Source organism: Balaenoptera musculus, chromosome 11 (genome assembly GCF_009873245.2).
Source record: "Balaenoptera musculus isolate JJ_BM4_2016_0621 chromosome 11, mBalMus1.pri.v3, whole genome shotgun sequence".
NCBI classification, from domain to species: domain Eukaryota; kingdom Metazoa; phylum Chordata; class Mammalia; order Artiodactyla; family Balaenopteridae; genus Balaenoptera; species Balaenoptera musculus.
The window spans coordinates 63,010,879-63,036,476 of NC_045795.1; the positions used below are offsets into that span (position 1 = coordinate 63,010,879).

The 25,598-nt window shown below is 43.4% G+C and overlaps 1 protein-coding gene across 1 annotated transcript in view; it reads right to left on the reverse strand.

Annotated features, from left to right (window-relative positions):
- The window catches only part of LOC118903839 (serine protease 45-like), a 57,648-nt gene that overhangs the window by 17,742 nt on the left and 14,308 nt on the right, over nucleotides 1–25,598 (reverse strand). Inside the window, exon 3 of the mRNA XM_036869308.1 lies at nucleotides 17,294–17,453. The gene's annotated coding sequence lies outside the window, so the exon portion shown is untranslated. The remainder of the gene's footprint in view (nucleotides 1–17,293; nucleotides 17,454–25,598) is intronic.

Here is a 25,598-nt window from a genome sequence, read left to right on the forward strand (position 1 = left end):
AAAGAACAATGAGAAGAGGAGCTGACTGGAGTGCACCCCCCACATCACTGGCCTCTTCCCATCGCACCCTACTCACCCTCAAACCCCACCTTCCATCCCCCAAGACCCATCTGCCAAACCCCATTACCCACAACCACCCCCAGACAAGCAGCCCAGCCCAGCCTTCTCTCTTTCCTGCTTGCCCGGGCCTCACTGAGCAGAGGCTGAAGGACCAGGAGCCAGACCAGGAGGCCCAGGGATCGGCCGCCGCTGCGGGGGACGCCCGGGGACGCCATGGCACCTCTGGTCGCCTCCGTGCTCTGCGGCGCCCCCTCGCGGCAGCTCCGCGCCTGCCCTCCTGTTGGCAGGAACACTGGGCCAGGGACGAATCCCAAAGCTGCTCCTCCAAGATCTTCATCTCATGCATATTCAACCAAACCTATTCTAGGTCATGTTCTTAAGGCCCTTGAACATGTAAGTAATTTCTCCACTTTGTAGTAGAGATAGTCTGGATTATATACCTCAGCGTGATCTAATCACTGGAGCCCTTAAAAATATATATATAAATAAAAGAAAAAGAAAAAGAAATGCAATCCACCCAATGAAAGATAAAAGAAAAACAAAGGAAAGTATGGTAAATAGAAAATACAGGACAAAACGGCAGTAGCATCTGCAATAAGCCCGAATGAGTTGAATATACCAAACAACATAAGGACTTTCATGTTGGAGGAAAAGGCAAAGTCCAGAAATAGACTCTCTGAAGAGACAAATTTACAACAGAGAGATACAGATACGTGGGAAATAAAGGAATATAAAGTGAAATGCCAGGTCACACTGGTGCAAAAATAAAGCTAGGATTGCAAGTTGGTTATTAAATCATAGCATTTAAAGCAAAGATTGTATAAGGGACAGAAGGAGTTAGATACAGTAAGAAGAAGACATGAAGGAGAAAATGCAATGACAAGCCTTTAAAGGTAAAGCAAAGAGGACCAATTTATGGGAAACTGGAGCTTCTGATATGCTCTTCTTAGGAAGCTGACAACTTATGTAGGCAAAATTAAGCAAAAATATAGACTATTTGACTCTCACACCTTATCATCTACACCTAACAGCACTATGATGAATTTTACAACTACCAACAGAAAACACTCATTGAACACACAGGGAACTTTCAGAATCAAGGCCCTAAGGAAAACCAGTATCTCAAGTAATCAATGTGATACACATTCTGTTCATGAGCCGCACATCAATAACATTAAAATCAACTTTTGGAACTAACCTGGTGGCGCAGTGGTTAAGACTCCGCCTGCCAATGCAGGGGACATGGGTTCGAGCCCTGGTCCAGGAAGATCCCACATGCCGCAGAGCAACTAAACCCGTGCACCACAACTGCTGAGCCTGCACTCTAGAGCCCATGAGCCACAACTTCTGAGCCCGCAAGCAACTACTGAGCCACAGCTACTGAAGCCTGTGTGCCTAGAGCCCATGCTCTGCAAGAAGAGAAGCCGCTGCAATGAGAAGCCCACGCACCGCAAAGAAGACCCAACGCGGCCATAAATAAATAAATACATTTATTTAAAAAAAAGAACAACTTTTTAAAAATCCCATTTTTCTGAAACAAAGCCAAAACCCTAAACAATGGTCCTCCTTTAAAAAGGAAATCATGTGACTTCCCTGGTGGTGCAGTGGTTAAGACTTCACCATCCAATGCATGGGGTGCGGCTTTGATCCCTGGTCAGAGAGCTAAGATCCCACATGCTTTACAGCCAAGAAACCAAAACATAAAACATAAGCAATATTGTAACAAATTCAATAAAGACTTTAAAAATGGTCCACATCAAAAAAATCTTTAAAAAAAAGGAAATCATGAGGGAAATATGACTTTTTAGAGATCAATGCCAATGAAAGCACTACCTATGAAATTGTATGTGATACAGCCATAGTAGTCCCAGAAAGTAATTTATACCTTTGACTATATCAGAAAATAAAGAAAACTGATAACAAATGAGTTCAACTCAAAATGTGGAAAAGATAATGGAGTAAACTCAATGAAAGAGCTTGGGAGAAAGGAGGAAATAATGGGAAACATGAGCAGGAATCAATAAAGTAGAGAAAGATCAGAGAGAGGATTGACATAATCTGAATTGTGGTCTTTGAAAAGTTTAGTAAGAGACATTTTAGGAAGACTGAATAAAATGCTACAAGAGAAAAACCAAATTACAGAATGAAAAAAGGGAAGCAACTTAAAGATACGACAGAATTTTTAAATTTTTTTTTTTAAGATTTTTTGATGTGGACCATTTTTATAGTCTTTATTGAATTTGTTACAATACTGCTTCTGTTTTATGTTTTGGCTTTTTGGCCACGAGGCATGGGGGATCTTAGCCCCACGACCAGGGATGGAATCCCCACCGCCTGCATTGGAAGGCAAAGTCTTAACCACTGGACCACCCGGGAAGTCCCTCAGGCTTTTTTTTTTAATTCTTAAAGAATCCTATTAACTGCATATGCTGACTTCTCCTATGACCAAGATAGACTAATAGGCATTGCCCTTCCTACCTGAAACAACCAAAACTGACAAAAGTATGAAACAACACTGTTGAAGACACTGGACACCAGGCCACAAAGGACAAACTGCTGATTGACTGAGTGAGCCCTACTTTTGCCTCTGTTTACTGCCTGAGAGGGTTTCGAGGCTGCAGTGCAGAGAGAGAGGGCAGAACCCAGCAGGCTCCCTGAGGCGAGCAGGTGAAGCTGAGAGGCTGTGCACACAAAGGCAGCTTTGCAGACAATACAGGAGTGGGGAGTTACACAGAGAGAGAACTCCAGAGATCAGTGGAGGTGCCCCCTTGAGTGCTGGACTGAGCACTGATCAGTACATGTACGCGAAGAAGCTACCTGAATGAATACTATCAAACATTTAGAGAAGAGCTAACACCTAACCTTCTCAAACTCTTCCAAAATAGAGCAGAGGGAGGAACACTCCCGAACTCATTCTATGAGGCCACCATCACCCTGATACCAAAGCCAGACAAAGATGTCACAAAGAAAGAAAACTACAGGCCAATATTACTGATGAACATAGATGTAAAAAACCTCAACAAAACACTACCAAACAGAATCCAACAGCATATTAAAAGGACCATACACCATGATCAAGTGGGGTTTATCCCAGGAATGCAAGGATTCTTCAATACACACAAATCAATCAATGTGATACACCATATTAACAAATTCAAGGAGAAAAACCATATGATCATCTCAATAGATGCAGAAAAAGCTTTTGACAAACTTCAACACCAATTTATGATAAAAAACCCTCCAGAAAGTAGGCATAGAGGGAACTTACCTCAACATAATAAAGGCCATATATGACAAACCCACAGCCAACATCGTTCTCAATGGTGAAAAACTGAAACCATTTCCTATAAGACCAGGAGCAAGACAAGGTTGTCCACTCCCACCACTATTACTCAACATAGTTTTGGAAGTTTTAGCCACAGCAATCAGAGAAGAAAAAGAAATAAAAGGAATCCAAATCAGAAAAGAAGTAAAGCTGTCACTGTTTGCAGATGACATGATACTATACATAGAGAATCCTAGAGATGCTACCAGAAAACTACTACAGCTAATCAATGAATTTGGTAAACTAGCAGGATACAAAATTAATGCACAGAAATCTCTTGCATTCCTATACACTAATGATGAAAAATCTGAAAGAGAAATTAAGGAAACACTCCCATTTACCACTGCAACAAAAAGAATAAAATACCTAGGAATAAACCTACCTAAGGAGACAAAAGACCTGTATGCAGGGCTTCCCTGGTGGCGCAGTGGTTGAGAATCTGCCTGCCAATGCAGGGGACACAGGTTCGAGCCCTGGTCTGGGAAGATCCCACATGCCACAGAGCAACTGGGCCCGTGAGCCACAATTACTGAGCCTGCGCGTCTGGAGCCTGTGCTCTGCAACAAGAGAGGCCGCGACAGTGAGAGGCCAGTGCACCGCGATGAAGAGTGGCCCCCGCTTGCCACAACTAGAGAGAGCCCTCGCACAGAAATGAAGACCCAACACAGCCATAAATAAATAAATTTAAAAAAAAAAAAAAGTGTCTTCTCTTGGGGAGACCATTTGTAAAAAAAAAAAAAAAAAAAACACCTGTATGCAGAAAACTATAAAACACTGATGAAAGAAATTAAAGAGGATACAAACAGATGGAGAGATATACCAAGTTCTTGGATTGGAAGAATCAACATTGTGAAAATGACTATACTACCCAAAGCAATCTACAGATTCAATGCAATCGCTATCAAACTACCAATGGCATTTTTCACAGAACTAGAACAAAAAATTTTACAATTTGTATGGAAACACAAAAGACCCTGAATAGCCAAAGAAATCTTGAGAAAGAAAAATGGAGCTGGAGGAATCAGGCTCCCTGACTGCAGACTATACTACAAAGCTACAGTAATCAAGACAGTATGGGGACTTCCCTGGTGGCGCAGTGGTTAAGAATCTGCCTGCCAATGCAGGGGACACGGGTTCGAGCCCTGGTCTGGGAAGATTCCACATGCCGCGGAGCAGCTAAGCCCGCGAGCCACAACTACTGAGCCCACATGCCACAACTACTGAAGCCCGCACGCCTAGAGCCCATGCTCCACAACAAGAGAAGCCACCGCAACAAGAAGCCCATGCACAGCAACAAAGAGTAGCCCCCACTCGCCGCAACTAGAGAAAGCCCATGCACAGCAATGAAGACCCAATGCAGCCAAAAATAAATAAGTTAAATAAATTAATTTTTTTAAAAAAGAGAATGTATAAAAAAAGAAAAAGAGACAGTATGGTACTGACACAAAAACAGAAATATAGATCAATGGAACAGGATAGAAAGCCCAGAGATAAACCCATGCACATATGGTCACCTTATCTTTGATAAAGGAGGCAAGAATATACAATGGAGAAAGGACAGCCTCTTCAATAAGTGGTGCTGGGAAAACTGGACAGGTACATGTAAAAGAATGAAATTAGAACACTTCCCAACATCATACACAAAAATAAACTCAAAATGGATTAAAGCCCTAAATGTAAGGCCAGACACTATCAAACTTTTAGAGGAAAACACAGGCAGAACACTCAATGACATAAATCACAGCAAGATCCTTTTTGACCCACCTCCTAGAGAAATGGAAATAAAAACAAAAATTAACAAATGGGACCTAATGAAACTTAAAAGCTTTTGCACAGCAAAGGAAACCATAAACAAGACGAAAAGACAACCCTCAGAATGGGAGAAAATATTTGCAAATGAAGCAACTGACAAAGGATTAATCTCCAAAATATACAAGCAGCTCATGCAGCTCAATATCAAAAAAACAAACAACCCAATCCAAAAATGGGCAGAAGACCTAAATAGACATTTTTCCAAAGAAGACATACAGATGGCAACAAACACATGAAAGGCTGCTCAACATCACTAATCATTAGAGAAATGCAAATCAAGGACAGGAATAAAGATGCAGACGTAGAGAATGGACTTGAGGACACAGGGAGGGAGAAGGGTAAGCTGGGACGAAGTGAGATAGTAGCATTGACATATATACACTACTGAATGTAAAATACATAGCTAGTGGGAAGCAGCTGCATCGCACAGGGAGATCGGCTCGGTGCTTTGTGACCACCTAGAGCAGTGGGATAGGGAGGGTGGGAGGGAGACGCAAGAGGGAGGGGATATGAGGATATATGTATACATAGAGCTGATTCACTTTGTTATACAGCAGAAACTAACACAACATTGTAAAGCAATTATACTCCAATAAAGATGTCAAAAAAACCCCCAACACAGTGAGGTATCACTTCACACCAGTCAGAATGGCCATCATCAAAAAATCTATAAACAATAAATGCTAGAGAGGGTGTGGAGAAAAGGGAACCCTCTTGCACTGTTGGTGGGAATGTAAATTGATACAGCCACTATGGAGAACAGTATGGAGGTTCCTTAAAAAAATAAAAATAGAACTACCATACGACCCAGCAATCCCACTACTGGGCATATACCTTGAGAAAATCATAATTCAATAAGAGACATGTACCACAATGTTCATTGCAGCACTGTTTACAATAGCCAGGACATGGAAGCAACCTAAGTGTCCATCGACAGATGAATGGATAAAGAAGATGGGGCACATATATACAATGGAATATTACTTAGCCATAAAAAGAAAGGAAATTGAGTTACTTGTAGTGAGGTGGATGTACCTAGAGTCTGTCATACAGAGTGAAGTAAGTCAGAAAGAGAAAAACAAATGCCGTATGCTAACACATATATATATATGGAGTCTTTAAAAAAAATGGTTTTGATAGACCTAGGGGCAGGACAGGAATAAAGACGCAAACATAGAGAATGGACTTGAGGACACTGGGAGGGGGAAGGGTAAACTGGGACAAAGTGAGAGAGTAGCATTGACATATATACACTACCAAATGTAAAATAGATAGCTAGTGGGAAGCAGCTGCATAGCACAGGGAGATCAGCTCGCTGCTTTGTGACCACCTAGAGGGGTGGGATAGGGAGGGTGGGAGGGAGACGCAAGAGGGAGGGGATATGGGGATATATGCATACATATAGCTGATTCACTTTGTTATACAGCAGAAACTAACACAATATTGTAAAGCAATTATACTCCAATAAAGATGTTAAAAAAAAAAGAAGAATCAGATACCTGAAGTCAGAGAAACAACCTCTTGAAAGGATTAGAGTAACATAGCCTGGTGGCCACAGGGGACCAGGAATAGTGCCTGTTCCCATCAGCCAGACTGGAAAAACTCAAGATTCACAGAGCACTCTGTAGTGTATTAGGAAAGGTCTTGCCTCAGTGACAGGGAATAGTAGTCCCTAGACTGAGCATCAGTCCAGTCCTGTCAAGAAATATAAAAACAAGACTTGAGAATATCAGTTTCCAAGTAATTTAACTGCATCCCAAAATAAAGCCCAAGAATATTTCTAGGAAAATATCAAACATCAGGTAAAGGTCACAATGTATGGTATCTAATCACTAACAACCACCATTCAAGAAGCATGAAAATACAACCCAAAAAGGGAATAATCAATCAATCACAATTAACCCAGAACTGACACAAATGTTAAATGCACAGGCAAGAATAGTAAAACAGCCATTAGAACTGTAGTCATACATACACACTCAAACATTAAGTAGACATACTGAAGATGTAAAAGGACCCCAATCAAACTCTAGGTATGAAAACTATCATGTGTGAGATGAGAAACATACACTGATGATGGGATTAACACTATAATAAACATTTAGAAGAAGTGATTAGGAAACTCAAAGACATGACAATTTTTTTTTAAAAATCCAAAATGAAATACAGGTAAGAGAGCATAAAGAAACACAGCATTGTGAGCTGGAGCCTAATATATGTGCCACTGGACTTCCAAAGTGTTGCAGGGCAGAAGGAACAAAATATTTAAAGAAATAATGGCAAATATTTTCCAAATTTGATAAAAACTGTAACTCCAGAAACCCAATAAGCTCAATGAACACCAAACAAAGAAACATGAAGAAAATGAGACCAAAGTATAAGGTAATCAAATTGCTCAAAACCAACGAAAATGTAAGAGGAGAAAGATAAAAACGACAGGACATTTCTCAGTAGAAACAATGCAAGCAATGTTCTCAGCTGAGGTCAGAGAAGATGTTGCTGTGCCTTATCGTTTCAGCTCTCATATTGTAAACAGATGTCCTATTCCCAGTCTATTCAGTGCCATATTTTTGCACTTCTGTGCTTTTTGTTGGTGATTTCACTGCTTAAAAAGTCCCCATGCATATTGCTGGCATGCTGTCTAGCGCTCCTGAGGACTCCAGCCTGGGATGCGCATTGCAGAGAAAACAGATGGGTTAGGTCTGCTTCATACAGGCATGAATTACACTGCTGTTGGCCATGAGTTCAATGATACTGAATCAACAGAGTACATTAAATAAGGTGTTTTTAACCAAAAAGAAACATAAAATAAGGTTCCATATTGATCACTTGATGAAAATGTTGTGATCAGAGGTTCCCAGGAGTCTAATCCTGCATTTCCCTGAGAAGCAACTGTTCAGTGTCAGCTAATCAGTGCTCAGAGCTACTTCATAGAACATATCAACCACAAGAAACCCTGGTGATTTTGGCCACCAGGTCTTAGGGTGGTTTGTCACACAGCAATAGGTAACAAACACTTACTGAAAGTCAGATTGTCTTACCTTGGCCAGGCCAAGTGTCATAGATTGGTTCCCTGGAAACAGACTCTGAGAGAGACCTGTATGCAAGGGTTGAGGAGTGCTCTTGGGAGGATTCACACCTGGCAGGGAGCATGTGAGGCAGAACTTGGCAATGGGAGAAGCTGAGCTGCCATGCAGTTACAACTGCGGTCTCAGCTGATCCTAAAGAAGCCCTTCCAAGTTGTCCCAAAAGGAGGCAAAGAGGCTGGGCCTTCCTATCCCTGCTTGCCAGTCATTTACTGTGGGCTACTCCCTGTGAAGGGGTGTCATCTTGAGTGAATCTGTTTCTGCAGCTGAGTTTTTGCGAGCGAGGCAGCTGTGAGTCAGTATTCACAAATGCTGGGGAATAGGTGTGACTCTTCTGCAAGTGGGATTTAGCAGAAATGTCACACTTCACTACAGGGTACCTGTACCAATCAGCTCCTGAGTCCTTTTGACATGATCCTAGTCATTTGGAGAACTTCCTCACTATCTGGTGTGACAGGAAATTTCAGGTTGAATTTATACATTTCCTGGCCCACACCTGGACATTTCTCAAGCCATTTCTCCAAGAAGCCCTGGTTTCTTTGGGTGGAAAATCATATTTCAAACCACAATTTGGGCATTAGAAACTCACATCGGTATGCCTCACTACTCCTTATGACTTGAAACCCCCAGCGTTTTTTGTTGGGTTTTGTGTCCTTGTCCTTTGAAGTCCAATATTTTTACTAGAACGCACTGCTTGCCTCTCAATCTCCTCCTCTCCCTGTGTTACCTAGCTCTTTCAGAGGGTGGTTCTACCCAGCCACCAAGCCCCTCACCAAAGGGTCATCCTAATGACCACTTCTTCCCTCCCACCTGAGCTCCACATCTTTATGGCCACAGCCCAGTGCCTCATTCACAAAAAGTACTCCATAAATATTTGCCGGAAAGGATAAAAATGGCTACCATTCAGTTGGAGGTTGCTGTTCTGGTTTCTGAGAGGCCATGCCTGACTTTTCTGGGAGCCAGAGGCTAATTCTCAATATCTAAGCTGCTTGAACTCAAATCCTTTCCCCCACCACAAAAAGCACATTCAAATATCAGCACACCAAAGTGCACCCAGGCTAGGACCATAAACTTCCCAAAGCTTGGGACTTCTCCTACAGCAGGGGCTGTAACACTTGCTTCCCAGGTGGGATTTTCCCTCCTTGACAAATCAACCTGGAAAGTAAAAGGGGGACAGAGCAATGAGCTGAGAGGGCCCTGAGAGAAAGGACAGATTTTTTTTTTTTTTTAATAAAGACAAAAATATGTTGGGTTTATTCTTTCTAATGTACCATTCTCCTCCAAGTCAGACATTGATAAAGTCAAGTGCACCAGAAAAAGCATATTTACCTCATATTTTCCTTCCTGTGTACAGTCACATACATTTCGTAGACTCTCCCTTGGGGAATGGCCCCAGCGGGAATCAGCAAGCTTACTCCTGAATTGGGAATGATAAGGTGACCGCCGAGGGAGTTGAAGGTGCCAAACGCAGTGCAGGATGGGTCCGTCTGCCTTGCTAGACTCTGATTCTTCAGGTTGAGGGCCTCATTCTCCAACAAGGATTGGGTCATCTGAGGGGACAGCTTTGATGCAAACTCAGAGAGGTCATCTTGGGGTGTGACAGCACCTGAGGTATTGTACACTTTGATTTTCAGGTTAGGCAGTGGATCCAGAATTGGAGAGTTGGTCATTGGGTGACAGAGGAGATGTGAGTATTCACTTTTCCATTCATTCACTCATTCACCAAATATTTTCTGAAATCTTGCTCTATCCCAAACCTGGAGCTGGAGGGGGGAAGGTAGAGAATGATGACACAGAGTCTCTTAACCTTGAGTACAAAATGTCACCCAGTGGAAACAAGAGACAGGAACCGGCCCAGGACCAACAGAGTCAGGGGGGCCCAGAAGAAGTCACATTACACAGGCCAGGGTAGCCCACAGGAGATGCTCTGGGGAGGACTCAATGCTGATACTGAGTCTTGGTCAGTGAGGAGGAAGAGAAAGGGAAATGAGAAGCCATACGGACATTCTCAGCAAGAGAGCATCACAGAAAAGAACAATGTAGCTTGTTCTGAAAGAAAGCTGCACGTGAGAGTGGTATGTAGCCAAACTCCAGCCTACAAGTCTGCCCAACTGTGCATTTCTGTAAAAGGACGGTACTAGACTTTACTAGGATTAACTATAACCAGCTGGGGTGTGAAAAGCAGAGTGTCCCGCCCCAGCCTCCCTCAGGCAGCAGGTGGGACTATCACACGTGGCTCTCTGAGGTCCACTGATATTCTGGAAGCCTGAACACTGACCAGGGAAGGATGGGTGGGCAGGAGGCAGAGGCTGGGGGAAGATCAGCAGCCAGTCCAGGTGACTATGGGACACTAGGTCTACTGATAGGGACAAAGAAGCTACACACACACACACACACACACACACACACACACACACACACACACACACAGCCAGGCCCTTCCTCCTACCCTCCCCTGTGGGACCTCAGCTCTTTGAGCTCAAAGTGTCTTCACACCAAGCCCATGGTGTCTCCTCCAGGCACTCCTGTTATGGGGCAGCACGAGAGGTACGAGGCTGTGTGAGTGGGCCATGCCCCAGTCTCTGCCCTCTTGCTCCCCTGTTCTTGTCTACAGAGGCTGCCAGACTCAATTGCAATGCCCCCAGTTATAGCGATGCTGACACCTACAACAGGAGCACAGGCCGCTGGACCCACTGCCTGAGACATCCATCAGACTTCTATCCAGGTAGTCAGGCTCCTCATCTCACACTTTCTGGAGTAATGGAAGCCATGCAAGCTCCCTCAGCTAAGTGGGAAACTAGTTCTCTAGAGTTATGTTATGTGCAGCCCCACAACCGCCAGGAGAGCAGAGCTTCAGAACACACAAGAGACTCTCCAAGCATTTATTCAGTTGACATCTGAAATCTCCACACTCCTTAATGCCTCAACACAACATGGGGTGAGCCTGGATGTGGCCACTGGAGCACTGGGAAAGGGGTTCCTAGACTGAGTTGCCCCAGGAGGGCTTGTGTGGCAGAGGCTGGACATTCACAGATGGATCTGCACTGGGGAGCCGGGGACCTTCTCCCAACCCAGACAACTGAGTCAGATGTGGACATGGTGATGCCTCCTCACTCTCTCCCAACAATCACCAAGCAGACTGGTTTGATAAAGTGTCAGGTCTAACGCTGTTTCACCGGTGATGATGTCCCTTCTTTGCTAGATGTTCTCCAAGATGTGGATGAAGCATCATGAAGCGTCACCTGGCAGGTCACTGGCCATCCAGCTGGGATGGTTTCACCCACTTCTTCCCGGCAGGCAGAGCACAGCCAAGGTGTAGGTGTGGACAACGCAGGTTCCTGGAGCACCAGGCTGGGAAACGTCCAGGGTTCCTTTCTTGCTGCCACTCTCTGTCACGTGGATCTCCACAGGGTCAGTGGATCCCAAACGAAATTGAGGAAAGGGCATTGAGTAGAAGTGGGAGGTCAGAGGCAGGGCTAGTGTGAGACTCAGAAACAGGAGGGGGTGGGGGCCAGGGTGATCACGGGGTCGGCAGGATGCCCAGAGGCAGCACCAGACACAGCGTTAGGCTGAAGTAGCCTGCTGAGTCTATATGACAAGCCTGACTCATTTTAGCAACGAGCCAATCCTTGTAGAAACTCACTTCTGTAAAAACTCCTGGATACCCTCTGCGACCACAGCCAATGCCCCAGCTCACTATCCCCACCTGGACCCATGAGTCATTAAGTTGACAGACCAGGGGACCCCCAGAATCTCCCTAGAGAAAGAGAAAGAAACAAACACAGTGATGGAAGAGGATCAACATCATAACAGGCTCACTGCGCTGCAAGACGCTGGGAAATTGGCATGCATGGGGCTCCACAAGCCCTAGGTTTCCATGAATCTGAGATGTGAGAGTTAAAAAAATTTTACAAACAAAATTTGTATATGTCATCAATAAATTGTATACAAAAAACTGAATATTCTCAAAGAAAATGTATGTACTCTGAGATATTAATAATGAATAAAGTCCTTACTTGTATACATTTCCTGTCACTTGACTTGTATTATTGGTATTTCATGCCTGAATCTCCCCTCCTGCCCTGTTTCCCTCTAGGCAGCATCAGATCCTCTCTACTGAAGGATCAGGTCAGGCCAGCCTGGCAGAGCCTTGGTGGCTTGTCCCCTTTAATCCTCTTAACTTGAAGATAGGTGAATGGAGGTGTTGCCAGATAACGTAGGTCCTACTGCCTGTGGATGAGGAACATCTGGGAGGACAACTAAAATGCAGAGGCAACAAAGGGCCCATGAACTGACCTGGCAGGCATCCTTTCCTGTGGGGCTGGTACCACAGATAGCCCCCTTCTTGACCATGTCAAATCGACTTTCCATCTTTTCTTTGAGCACCTCATTACATCTCTCATAGCGAAGAATGCTTAGCTCAGCCTCCTGAAGCAGTAGTGTAGATGCTTGTGATGGTTCTGTAGAGGCAATTTAGGAGTAGGTGGATCTGCCTAGTGGGACAAGACAGGAGCCCCTGGTACCCACTCTGGGTCTCAATACAGTGTGTTCACATACAGATGCCCTCTTAGGGTAGTGGATATTGTCCCCATTTGACACCAGAGGAAATGAGGCCCAGAGTTGACATGGTGAGAGGAAGGGGTAAGAATCAAAACCAAGACAGGTAAAGAAGAACAGATCAGGACAGGAAGAGGCAACCTGAGAAGTCAAAACCAAGTGTCTGTCACTCTGAGTATCATTAGTAATAGTGACAGGTGTCCTGTACATCAGAAAAGTATCTTTAGTTTAGAGCGGGATCAGATTCTCAGACACGTAATGCCCCAAAGGTACCAAATCCAGTCTCGCCCCAGGGATAGGAGGCCCCACAGTTTCATCCAGAGGAGTTCTCTGGCCTCTTCTCACTCACAGGAAGCTCCCTAACCACCAAGGCAGGTACTTTCAGTTTGGGACAGCTCAGATTAGCAGACAGATCAACACCTCCTGAGTTTAAATCCACCCTAGAGAGAACCCACTTTGCTTATCACTCAAGCCCCCAGGTCCTGACATACTAATAAAAATTTGTAAAACCATCAAATTACTCCCACCAGCATCTTCACCCTCCTCCCTTACCCACTTGCTAGAAAATTGCCTCCCTGTCTCTCCCTTTATCTTGTAGGCCAACACCAGGGCACCAGGCAGCCCCTTCCCTGGCCCGAGTTTGCTGCCATCTTGCTTCACAGTCTCACCTCTTTCATCTAGTTTTCCCCAGCCAGTCACCCAGCACTCTGTACCAGCTTGGACCATGAAAGCCTTTTCAGGGAGGCACACAGGTTGGATGTTCGAGGAGAAATTCACAGGGAAGGCAAGCAGAGCAAGGGCAATGTCATTTTCCACTGTTCCAACAGGATTAAAATATCTGTGGATAACGATGTCTCGGACTGGGACCTTGATTGCCATTCTGGAGGTATGCATCAAGTGTATGTCTCCCATCTTCACTGTGTATTCCACATGGCTGCAGAGAGATCTTCGAGGCTCTACACTCCCCTTCCACATCTTCTAGGTTCTTCCCAGCCTGGTCCTATCTCCAAAGCCACTTATCAGTCACCTCCCTCCCTCCCGACCACATCCCTTCCTGGACCCCTGGCCACTCTATCCAGTGATTCTCAACGTTTGGTCCCCAGATGAGTAGCATCAACATTACCTGGGAACCTGTCAGAGATGCAAATTCTCAGGTCCCACTCCTGACCTAATGAATCAGAAACTCTGGGGTTGGGGACAGGCAATTATTGTTTTAACAAGCTCTGCGGGTGTTCCCATGCTCATTAAAGTTTGAGACCACTGAGCTAGCCAAATTGGCCAGCTACAATCTATTCCCCTTAAATATTCCCTCTGCAAGTTTTTGCCCACAAACTGTTTCCCAACTTGCATCTCTCCCCGCTTCTTGCCACTTGGCTCGAAGACTAATCAGCACAGGGTTAAAAAAAAGTAGTTTTGAACTTGATTTTGCATTTTGACTTTCCAGGCTACCAAGGGCCCTAACATCATCTACTTCTGACTGTAGCCTGAAGAGCTATAGTCAGGGACTGTGACCCCCTTTTTCAGATGAGAAAGAGGAAGCTCAGGAAGAGGTCAGGACTGGCTCCAGGTCACACAGCCTGACCAGGAGCCCAAGCCTGGAACCCCGAAAACTCACCCAAATATGCAGTGGGCCGCGGTCAGCACCCACCAACTGGCAATGAGGGAGCCTCCGCATATGTGTTTATCATTGATCTGCAGGCTGACTTGCCAAGGCCACTTCCTCTCTGGGGCCGGCCTTCCGCCAACTACCCTTGAAGTACGATGGCCACACACTAGAGCAGGTCAATGAAGGGAGAGGACTGAAAGTAAAGCCGCTGACGCCACCACGACCAGAGCCAGATAATCCTCAGAAGTCTCAGAACCCTCAGAGCAATGCCATGTCCCCTCTGACCCCCAGGGCAGGTCTGTATCCCCTAAGACTCCTCAGAGAATGGTCATGTCCTCTCAGATCTCAAGGACAGGGTTGGGTCCACTCAGACCCCCCCAGGGAAAACTCGTGTCCCCCCTGAGAGCCTCCTCCCCCAGGGCAGGGGCCCACGCCCCTCAGACCAGGCCGGTTCTCTGCCGCAGGGCTTGGCCCGGAAACATCACCTGAAGGAAAGAGCTGTGGTCGTTTGGTCCCTCCTGGTGCTGGTGTATGTGTAGGTGTCAGAGCCTTGTAGGAATCAGAGTCACCTAAGGTAAACGCCACCAAATCGGGGGCTACCGCAGTCATACGGGATTCCGAGGCCCCCGAAGTTCCCGGAAGCCCTCGAGGAGGCAGCTTCCACGGGCGTGCCCTGGCGTCCTCGCGGCCGCCCCCCGAGGTGGGTGGAGAGCCTGAGGTCAGTGCCGCCCAGCCCTGCGCCCCCTCCCCGCCCGCCCGGGCCTCACTGAGCCGAGGTTGAAGGACTAGAAGCCAGACCAGGAGGCCCAGGGATCCGCCGCCGCTGCGGAGGACGCCCGGTGACGCCATGGCACCTCTGGTCGCCTCCGCGCTCTGCGGCGCCCCCTCGCGGCGGCTCCGCGCTTGCCCTCCTGTTGGCGGGAAACAGGGCTGGGCGGGGGAAACCGGTCCCGCGCCTGTGGGGTCATCTGAGGTTCAGGGCCTGGGCCGGGCGGGGCCTCGGAGTCGTGACTCAGGCGACTCCTTTCTCTTCCCAGCTCTGCGTGGACTCATTAACGGTGTGCCTCCCAGGCGCTCAGCGTCCCCTGGCCTAGGTCGCTGGCCACAGAGAGCGGCAGCCGCGCCACCGCCGCACAGAGATGTACCCCGAACTCCCTGTCGGGCTGTATTAGGCCTTTACCGGCGTTTCCCTCCCCTTCTTGTTGCCAGTAAAAATTTAAATTCCTCAATATAAATGTTGCGCTGAACGTTACTAACCACTGAGTTAGAAATGATACCGATATCTTTTTAAAAATCAACATCCACGTGAAAAGAGCCATTAGTGGAATGCAAATTAAAACCACAGTGAAATATCACCACACATCTAACAGACTAGCTAAAATTTTAAAATAATGACAACACCAATACTGACACGGATGCAGAGATATTGGATCACTCATACACCGTGGTAGGAATATAAAATATTACAGCCACTTTGGAAAACGGATCAACAGTTTCTTATAAAACAAAACATACAATTACTATATGACTCAGTAATTGTACTCCTGGGCATTTATCCCAGAGAAATAAAGATTTATGTACACACACACACACAAACACACACACACACACACAGATACTTTTACAAATGTTTACAGTGGCTAAATTCATGATAGCCACCATTTGGAAACAACCTTGTAGTAGACAGAATAATGGCTTCCCAAAGAAATCCACATTCTGATCCCTGGAACCTGTGAATATATTACCTTGCATCGCAAAAAAGAATGTGATAAAATTTTTTAATCTTGAGAAAAGGAGACTAACCTAGATGACATACATAAAAGTGGCCACAATGTTTTGCAGTTCCTCCGTCAAGAGGCAAAGTCAGACTGCGATATAAGCAGCCATGTCACTTGGTCTGTATGACCTGGCAAATCCTATGGTGCTAGAGTTTGCTGTGGTGAATTAAAATGCTGTAAGGAGTCTGCTCTGTCCTAAACAGAGAGTCACAGTATAGATCCCTACGGTTCTGGAGCACGACCATACACTCTGCTGCAAAGAAACTGTATAACCTTTGAAAAGCAACTCCTGACACACTACTGAATCCTAAAAGGAAACTAAATGCCAGACCATGGGACATTAAATGACTAAGAGACCAGCACCTCCTATCATAAGATGGAAATTTAGCCAAATTCACTAAGTCGTAAACTCAGTTGGAAAAAGCAATTAATGACTCACTGGAAGTGATACATTTGGGATTGGATCATGGCAGTCTTGAAGACACAAGTAAGTTGTGCAGAGAAAAGGCCTAGACCCCCATGTCACTTATTTGTATTGAATTGAAACAATTCTCCATCAGTTCACACCCATAGGCTGATAGGGTGTATCCTATGACCAACGGATGAAAGAAGAAAAAACCTGGGCCTGGTTCACAGATGGGCTCAAAATCTTGGTGCCAGCTTAAAGTAGACTACTGTTGCACTAGAACCCCATTCAGGGGTTATATATACACATATATATTCTATATATAGCTAGCATTGCCTGCCTATAATGCCTTTGCTGACACCACTATCAGTGGACTCATGGAAGGTCTGACTTACCATCATGGAATCCTGAGTAACATCACCTTAGACATAGGGACCTGCTTTTTGGTCAGGAAGGTGCAAAGTAGGTACATGATTAAAAGACCCACCGGAACTATCATGAACTTCATTATACAGAAGCTAGAGGCTTTATCACATATGGGAATGGCCTCTATATTAGTTTTCTCTGCTTTGTAACAAATAATCACAAATTCAGTGGCTTAAAAAAAAACAGACGTTTATTATCTCTCAGTTCCTGTGGGCCAGGAGTCCAGGTACAGCTTACCTGGGTCTTCTGTAAGGCTGCAATCAAGGTGTCAGCCAGGGCTGGGTTCTCATCCACCAGCAGACTCGACTAGAGAAGAGTTTGCTTCCAAGCTCAATCAGTTGTTGCCTGAATTCGCTTCCTTTGGCTGTAGGACTCATGGCAGCTTGCTTCTTCAAAGCTAGCAAGGAGAGGAAGATACATAGTGAGTCTTCCAGCCAGACAGAGTCTTACATATTGTAGCATAATGACAAGGGTGACATCCCAGTCCTGGAATCAATCAGTCCAGATTCACTTTTCAAATGTCCTTGATGGAGAAGCAAAAATTATTAATTTTATTAAGTATTGACACTTTAATCCACATTTAAGATTTTGTGTAATGAAATGACAATTATGCACAAAGCACTACTGCTGTATAAAGAAGTAGGATTGTTAACTCAAGCAAGCTGTACAATTGTTTGAGTTGTTAGCTGAATTAGCTGCTTTTATCATGGGACATCATTTTTACTTAAAAAGAGTGACTAATAAACTGCGGTTATTTAGACGCATATTTGGCAGACATATTCTCAAAAATAAAGTTAGAGTCTGCAACTTTAAAGAAAACAACTGACGGTACTTGCTGCAATGATAAAATTTGAGCTTAGAGGTGAAAATTTGAATTTTGGAAAATTTATATTTGCTACCATGAGCTCAACAGCTTTCCAATAATTAAATACTTTTCTGACAACAGTAGTGGTAATATGAGTGAATGTGATTTTTTGATATTGTGTAATGAAATGTGTGAACATTTGGAAACTCTGCATAACTAAGTGAACCAATATTTTTCAATGATTTACAAAATTATGCATAGCTTCAAAAGATCCATTTGGAGTGAAAGGTAGACCAATGGATTTTAATGTAATAAGTACAAAAAGTTCAAAAAGTTCTATATTCCACATTGCAAAAAACTACCACTTGTCAAGTTTTGGTGTATTATGATTTTTTTAAATCCTCAATTACTTGAAAAGTTTATTAAAATACTCCTCCCTTTTCCAGCTGTATATCTATGTGAGACTGGGTTTTTTCATATACTTCAACCAGAACAATAAATTCTGGAAGAGAATGATAACCCAGCTGTCTTCTGTTAAGTGTGCCTTTACTCTAGGGTTACCTCAGCCTTAATACTAAGGTGTGAGCCTTGCAGGGTCTCTACTGATAACCTGAGTAGACAGTGAAGTCCCTCCCCTCTGGATGGATGAAACTGGAATGTTTCCTAGTGCCTTGTGGGCTCTGAGGCTAGTTCACCTTATAGTTCCCTGGCAGATGTTCTTTGTTCTTTTGCCTAGCCTCCTGGAAATTTAACCTACGTGTGTACAGATCAGTATTCAGCCAAAGACTAAAGGGGATTGTTCTACAGGTTTCTGGAGTTCTTTCTCTGCATATCTCCATCCTACCCAGCAGGGATTGGCAAACTTTCTCTGTAAAGAGACAGATAGTAAATATTTTAGGTTTTGCAGGTCACACATGGACTCTGCCACATATTCTTTTTTTAAAACTCTTTAAAAGTGTGTAAATCATTCTTAGGTCAGTACAAAAACAGGCTATGTCTGGAACTGGCCCACAAACCATAGTTTACCAACACTTCTCTACAGTATTCTGACCTGCAAACTCCAGATACCTAGCCTTCCGGAACTCCAATCTCTTGTCTCCTTAACTTCGTGGTATCATCATGTTCTGTTTGGGTTTCTCTCCCTGTGCCATCTGAAAATTGCCCTGCTTAGGAATCCAGGACAGTTACAGGGTTTGTCTCACTTGTTTCCTTCTCTCCAGGATCACTGTGCTATGCTGCCTATTGTCCTGATGTCTGAAAAATCGTTTCTTTTACTCCATCTAGTTTTCTAGTTGTTTATAATGGGAAATCAAATTCCACACTGGATATTCCTTCATTGCCCTACAATATAACTTTGAGTTTCTTTTTTTAAATAGATAACAGAAAGCTTAGACTGATCTCTAGGTCTCTTGGTGTCCTGAAACGTTCACCTCAGTTTTTTGTTTTTTTTTTAAAATGCTTAATTCAAAGCCTGGAGTTAGCCCAGGTTTTGACAAATTCCTAAAATATCTGGTAATGGAGCTGGAATCTGACTCCTTGGTGACTCCCTTCTCTTCCTATCTTGCTTGCTCTGGGAATCCTGACTCCTTAGAGAGGCAGTCACTTAGAAATGTAGGTAAGGAAAAAGGTTGGAGAGTTTGGGAGTCTTCATCCTTTCCTTCTCATTAGCACTCTGGCTACTTAAGACATAAGTGCTTGGTAGTTTGAGTTGAAAATTCTCTCTGCTTTGCAACTGGAAACCTGCAGGGAGGTAAAAAGTGTCTGAAAAGTTAAGGCAGCTTTTAAAGCTCATACTGTTGTTGACCTATGGGAGGAATCTTAAAGGCCATTGAATGAAGACACAGCGCCTGCATCAAAGAAGACACAAAGGACTAATGTGTGGAGAGGGACAGTTCCCCACCAGCATTAAGAAAGTCCTAAATTGTTCTCCTAACTGGGAAGATTGCTTACCAGTCTAAATTGAGAGAGGTACCTCATTGGGCCTTTAAAGTGATCAAGAATTCTGATCTGAAAGGAGAAACTATTAAATACCTGCTGAGAATGTTAGATATAGGAGGGGTAAGAGTGTAGATGAGAGAAATGCTAACTCTTAACAATTCCAGTCTTTCAAAAAAGTAGAACAACTGGTTTTCTATATACACTCATGGTATATTTTCACTTTTGATTATGAGTCCTCTGTTTCAATGTGTGTCTTTTGAATTACCTGTGTCTTCTGAGTTATGACCTTCAATGTCAACGATTCATGTGTAAATATGTTCATTTGTATTTTTTAGTTTATAATGCCAATTTTCAAAGTAGTTTTACCAAATTACACTCCCACTATCAGTGTGACTCTTTCTATTATCCCCATTCTTCTCAACAGTTATTCCCACAGTTATTAGCTTTTCCCACATGATGGGCACAAAATTATATCTTGTTATGGTTTTAATTTGCATTTCCCTGAAGTTGAGTATATTTTCATATCTTTACTTGTCATTTGTGCCTTCTTTCTATAAAATGTTTGTTCATAACATCTACTCAATTTTACATTTGAGCTGCTTTTAAAGTATTTTTTGTTCAGTTTTTTTATGTATACTAATCCTTTGTTGGTAATGTGTGTTTCAAATATCATTTCACAATCATGATTTGTCTTTTCACTTTATTGTACTCTTTCAGGTCTGGCTTCTTTCACTCAACATAATGTTTTTGAATTCATTCATGTTCCTGTGTATAACAGCAGTTTATTCTTTTTAATTGCCAAGTAGTATTTCAGTGGCTATCATTTATCTGCTGACAGACATTTGAGTTGTTTCCAGATTCAAGCTATTACGAATAAAGATGCTATGAACATTCATATATAAGTCTTTGAGTAGCCACTGTTGCTACTTTCTTCCAGTCTGTGGCTTTTATTTTCATTTTCTTAACAGTGTCTTTCAAAGAACAGAAGATTTTCATTTTGATAAAATCCAATCTTTTTTTTTTTTCTTGTATGGTTCATGCTTTTTGCATCCTATATAAAGAATCTTTGCCTACTCAAGGGTCACGAAGATTTTTCTTTTAAGTTTTTTACATTTAGTTCTATAATCCATTTTGAGTTATTTTTTCTACATAATGCAAGGTAAGGATTGAGTCACTTTATTTTATTTTATTTTTGTATAGGAATGTCCCATCGTTCCAGCATCATTTACTAAAAAGACTATCCTATCTCCAGTTGAATTATCTTGGCACCTTTGTTAAAATCAACTGGCCATATACATGTGGATCTATTTCTGGACTCTCTATCCTGTTCCACTGATCTATATGTCTGCCCTTATGCCAATACCACACTGTCTTGATTGCTATACCTTTATACTAAGTCTTGACATCCAGTAGTTCTTTATTTCAGTTATTCTAGGTCCTTTGCTTTTCCATATATATTTTAGAATCAGCTGGTCAATTTTTACAAAAAAAGCTCCAGCTTGAAAAACATGAACAAATTTGGAGGTATAACACTACCAAATTTCAAGACTAACTACAAAGCTATAGTAACTAGGACACTGTGAAGTTGACATAAGAATATACAAATAGATAAGGAACTGAATAGAGTCCAGAAATAGATGCACATATATACTGCCAATTAATTTTTACCAAAGTACCAATGCAAATCAATGTGAAAATAAATGTATTTTCAACAAATGGTACTGGAACTGGATAAACATTAAAGATAGAGAAAATTACACCTTGTTCCCTATCTCACTCTGTGCCCCAAAATCTGTAGGCCATAGACCTAAATGTAAAAGCTAAAATTATAAGGCTCATAGGAGAAAAAATAGAAGAAAAATTTTTGCAACCTCAAGTTAAAAAGTGAAAAAAGCACATCACAGACTTAGGACTCTAACCAGAGTACATGAAGACTACTTACAACCCAGCAATAAAAAGACAAGCATCTTGATTTAAAATGAACAAAAGAATTGAAAAGATGATTCACAAAAGAAGATATACATATGAGCATTAGTATATGAAAAGGGGCTCAATACCATTAGTTACAGGGAAATGCAAAATTAAAACCTCAGTGAGATACCATTTCATACCTATTAGAACTAGGAATCCTCATCAACTACCAATGAGGACGTGGATCAAGCGGAAGTCTCATTTATTGCTAGTAGGAGTATAAAATGGTACAACTAATTTGGAAAACTTTGGAAATTTCTAATAAAGTTAACCATACATCTATTCTATGAACCAGCAGTTCCACTCCTAGGTTTATTCCCAATAGAAGCAAAAGCATATAGGCATAATAAGTCCTGTACTAGAATGTTTATCAGCAGCTTTATTCATAATAACCCCAAACTAGAAACAACCCAAATGTCCATCAACAGGAGAATAAACAAACTGTGGAAAATTCACATAATGGGTAACTATTCTACAATAAAAAGGAATGAACTGATGATACACACGACAACACGGATGAATCTCAAAAACAATACGTGGAATTCAATGAAGGCAGTCAAAAGGTACAAACTTCCAGTTATAAGATAAATAAGTGAGCTTCCCTGGTGGCGCAGTGGTTAAGAATCCACTTGCCAATGCAGGGGACACCGGTTCGAGCCCTGGTTCGGGAAGATCCCACATGCCGTGGAGCAACTAAACCCATGTGCCACAACTACTGAGCCTGCACTCTAGAGCCCACAAGCCACAACTGAACCCGCATGCCACAACTACTGAAGCTCACGTGCCTAGAGCCCATGCTCCACGACAAGAGAAGCCACCGCAATGAGAAGCCTGCATACCTCAACGAAGAGGAGCCCCCGCTCGCCACAACTAGAGAAAGCCCGCATGCAGCAACGAAGACCCAACACAGCCAAAATAAATAAATAAATGAATAAAATAAATAAATTTTTGAAAAAAGATAAATAAGTACTAGGGATGTGATGTACAACATGATACGTATAATTAACACTGTTGTATGCTATATATGAAAGTTGTTAAGAGAGCTAATCGTAAGAGTTCTCACAAAGAAAACTATTTTGCTATTTCTTTAATTTTGTGTCTATATGAGATGATGGATGTTCATAAACTTACTGTGGTAATCATTTCATGATGTATATATGTCAGATCATTATGCTGTATCCCTTAAACTTATACGGTGCTAGATGTCAATTATATCTCAATAAAACTGGAAGAAAAAAGAAGACAAAAACTTCCCCTACCTATGTGGAAGGTAGAACCAAAAGAACACTTACTGTATGATTCCATTAATGTGAGATGCAATAACCTGCAAATCTAATCTGACAGTAAACAGAACAAAGGTTACCTCTAGGAGGGGATGATAGAAGGGAATATAAGGGAACATCCTGGATTGATGGAAATGTTCTCTATCGTGATTTGGGTGATGTTAGCATGGGTATACATTTGTTAAAACTCATAAAATTGTACAGTGCAATGTGTGCATTGTACTATGAATAAATTATACCTCTAAAAGAAAATAATATAGAAATGCATTGAGATAATACATTCATTCACCAACATAAACTTTTAACCTTACCAATTTTTAAATGTGAATAGAGAAGGAAGCAATGGCATACAGCAAAGTAGGAATAAAGGAGAATTTAGTCTAAATAAGAAATGACTTTAAAAACTTATATTCCTAACAATCCAGAAATAAAGCTCCAGATAATATCAACTGAATTAGTTAGATTGAGGTTTTTCTGTGAGCAAGTGAGACTGAAGATGATGGTGGCTTAATTAAAAGAGAAGTTTATTTCTCTCTTGCATAAAGAGCTGTGATGGCAGCCCTATAAATTCCAAGGAGTCAAGTTCCTTCTGAATTTCTGTTCCATACCCTTAACATGTTCCTCATGTCCCAAGATAGCTGCTCAAGCTCCAACCACCATGTATACATTCTAGCCAGGAAAGAAGAAAGTGATGAAGGGCTTGTTCTCCTTTTAAGGATATTTTCCAAAATTCATACCCAACATTTCTGTTTATACTTTATTGGCCAGAACTTATTGCCAAACTTAGATACATGGGAAGGTTGGAAATATACTCTTTATTCTGATCCACCATATGCCCAGAAGGAAAGGGATGAAAGGTGCCACAAGAGAGGATTATCAAGCTTTACCCCAGTCCACTTTTTCATTCACCTAACTATTCACTTGCACCTCTTCCCATATGCAAAATGCACTAATCCTCTCCTAAAAGAAGGCAACCTCAAACTTTCACGAAAGAAATCAAGGAAGAGTGAAGTGCTCTGCATCATGACAGAGAGCTAATTTGGGACCATATGGTAATGAAGGAAATGAGCCAGCACAGACACAGTAAGCACCCCAACCTGTCCCCTCCCTGAGTCTCAGTGCCATTCTCCATAGCCTGGCCAAGGCAGTCTGGTGCTCAAGACTATTTACCGAGAAGGGGAGCGGCAGAAACACACAGAAAAAGGGCTTGATGTTTGGGCCCAATGCCCTGACCCCTCTCTTGCTTCCAGTCTCTCTCACTTCCTCCTTCCCAGATGCACTGGCTAGCAAACTCATCCACAAAGTTCCCTGCAGAGATGCTAATGGCTATGAGGAACACAGCAGCAGAACCCAACTGCTAAAGCCATCTGTCAACTCACATCACATCACATCACTCCAGGGTTTAAAAAGTATCACAAACACTTTCCTAAGCTAAATAAATGTAAGTTCTCTTCAGTGATCCCAGACCAGCAGAGATGCAGAACACACACACGACTCTTCAAACATTTATTCAGTTGACATCAGAAATCTCTGCACTCCTGGACGCCTCAACACAACTTGGGGTGAGCCTGGATGTGGCCGCTGGAGCACCGGGAACGGGGTTCCAAGACTGAGTTGCCCCAGGAGGGCTTGTGTGGCAGAGGCTGAACACTCAGATGCATCCGCACTGGGCAGCAGGGGACCTTCTCCCAACTCAGACAACTGAGTCAGATGTGGACATGGTGATGCTTCCTCACTCTCTCCCAACAATCACCAAGCGGACTGGTTTGATAAAGTGTCAGGTCTAACGCTGTTTCACCAGTGATGATGTCCCTTCTTTGCTAGATGTTCTCCAAGATGTGGATGAAGCATCATGAAGCGTCACCCGGCAGGTCGCTGGCCATCCAGCTGGGATGGTTTCACCCACTTCTTCCCGGCAGGCAGAGCACAGCCAAGGTGTAGGTGTGGATGAGGCAGGTTCCTGGATCACCAGGCCAGGAAACTTCCAGGGTTCCTTTCCTGCTGCCACTCTCTGTCATGTGGATCTCCACAGGGTCAGTGGATCCCAAACAAAATTGAGGAAAGGGCATTGAGTAGAAGTGGGAGGTCAGAGGCAGGGCTAGTGTGAGACTCAGAAACAGGAGGGGGTGTGGGCCAGGGTGATCACAGGGTCGCCAGGATGCCCAGAGGCAACACCAGACACACCAGTAGGATGAGGAGCACCACTGGATACAAAGAGGTAGCCTGGGGCTTCCCTCGTGGCGCAGTGGTTGAGAGTCTGCCTGCCAGTGCAGGGGACACGGGTTCGGGCCCTGGTCTGGGAGGATCCCACATGCTGCGGAGCGGCTGGGCCCGTGAGCCACAACTGCTGAGCCTGCGCGTCTGGAGCTTGTGCTCCGCAACAAGAGAGGCCGCGATAATGAGAGGCCCGCGCACCATGATGAAGAGTGGCCCCCACTTGCCGCAACTAGAGAAAGCCCTCGCACAGAAACGAAGACCTAACACAGCCATAAATTAATTAATTAATTAATTTAAAAAAAAAAAAAGAGTAACCAGATTAAAAAAA